Source organism: Hyla sarda, chromosome 5, assembly GCF_029499605.1.
Source record: "Hyla sarda isolate aHylSar1 chromosome 5, aHylSar1.hap1, whole genome shotgun sequence".
In the NCBI taxonomy this organism is placed as follows: domain Eukaryota; kingdom Metazoa; phylum Chordata; class Amphibia; order Anura; family Hylidae; genus Hyla; species Hyla sarda.
The window spans coordinates 21,466,454-21,468,645 of record NC_079193.1 but is presented as its reverse complement, the minus strand read 5'-3'; positions in this window follow the sequence as shown (position 1 = coordinate 21,468,645).

Below are 2,192 nucleotides of genomic sequence, written 5' to 3'. Positions count from 1 at the left end.
CCACGGGTCCTGGCTGCTGATAGCAGCCAGGACCGTGCGGGTATGATGTGAGCTCAGCTCCTGAGCTCGCTTCATAACCCTCCCGTGCCGCAGCGCCGTATAAACCCGGCTTCTGCGGCAAGGGGTCAAAATTTTATCAGTGATCCCTCTATGTGCAAATCTTAGTACTCACACAAGTCACTCCAACTCCACAGATTCACTCCGCACAGCAGATATCTCCTGTTCTACAGTTCTGGATAACATCCTCTTTAGTTTCCATGACCACAATGCAGCTCATAGGCCTCCAGCAGCATGGTCAACATAGCCCCTCCTCCAATGGTTACCACTGGCCAATCCAGGGGAAATGAAGGGGTGGATCATGCCCACGGGCAGTGTTAGAAAGATCATTCAAGGGTGGATTCATTGTCCTGGGTGTTGTGACACCCCCCTCACTCAAAAAGCTCCCACCTATTGCAGCTCCAGTCTTCGCCTCAGTGTGGGAATAAAGACAGTGGTGGATCGTGGCGGTCCCATGGGCAATGCACTTCCAAGTAGGTTTGTTATTAGCATGAGGACATTAAAACGATAGTGTTTCAAAAGGCCCAGTCTTATGGCGCCAACCACCCGTAATACAGTCAGTTAGATGCGTAAATATAATTTACATACAAATTTGATGTATTCTGAATACTTGATCCAAATATTTCCATTTCATTTCCATGATCTATAAAGGGGGGGGGACACACATCCTTGGTAGGTTTTTATTGGTAGCTGCTGTATGCTCCAGAGGAAGTTGTGTAGTTCTTCCCAGTCTGACCCCAGTGCTCTCTGCTGACACCTCTGTCCGTGTCAGGAACTGTCCAGAGCAGGAGAGGTTTGGTATAGGGATTTGCTCCTACTTTGAACAGGACAGAGGTGGCAGCACAGAGCAGTGTGGTCAGACTGGAAAGAATTAAACAACTTCCTGTAGAGCATACAGCAGCTGATAAGTACAGGAAGGATTAAGATTTTTATTAGAAGTAATTTACAAATCTGCATAACTTTCTGGTACCAGTTGATTTGAAAACATTTGTTTTCCACCGGAGTACCCCTTTAAGCATTTAGATTGCGAAGAGGTCCTAGATTAACTATTACCCTTTTAGACTAGTGGAAGTGTGATGCTCCTCTTATTCCATAGGCTGCAGAAGAAATATGTCCCTCAGGCTAGGGCAAAGTTCGTACGTGCCAGGTGGTTCCTGAAGAACCTTGCAAATATAGGATTGGTCCCAAGCGACCTGCCGTGGGCCCCGACAACTAACTTCTCACTGCTCCACATGTTCAGTAGAGGATTGATAGGGATTAAATAATGTTTTATTGGGAAACAGCTCCCCTTACCAGAATATTCTCAATACTAACCAAATGGATAATGCTAGTTAGGAGGAAACACCATCTGTGTGGGTTAAAGGGGGACTCCGCCCCAAGAAATCTTATCCCCTATCCAAAGGATAAGGGATAACATGTCTAATCGCAGGATTCCCACCGCTGGGGACCCCGCGATCTCGACTGCGACACCCCAGACATCCTGTGCACTTAGCGAACTTCGGTCCGTGCCGGATGACTTGCAATGCGGGGCGGAGGCTCGTGACGTCAGGGCCACGCCCTGCTTGTGACATCATGGCCACGCCCCCTCAATGCAAGTCTATGGGAGGGGGCGTAACGGCTGTCACGCCCCCTCCCATAGACTTGCATTGAGGGGCGTGGCAATGACATCACGAGTGGGACGCGGCCATGACGTCACGAGCCACCGGCGCTGCACCCAATGCTCTAAACAAAGGCTGGGTGCAGCAAGGAGATCTTGGGGGGTCGCCACTGCGGGACCTCCGTGATCAGACATCTTATCCTCTATCCATCGGATAGGGGATAAAATGTCTAGGGGCAGAGTACCCCTTTAAGTCTGGGTTCACACCAGTTTTTGTCTTCTCCACCTGTCTTCCTTTTGTCTGATCTGTTCTGGCATTAAATAAAAATGAACTGATTCTATTAATTTGGATGGGCCAGGTTTTGTATCAGTTCATGTCAGTTTTCATCTGTTTAGTTTGTTGTCCTATTTTTTCCATTCATTGTCCATTTCTTGAAGAAAAGATGAATCCAGCGCAGACCTCGTGCGATTCAAAGCTTTATTCCGAAACCAACAAGAACAGGATAAAAAGTGATGCGTTTCAGCCAGGTAACCTAGC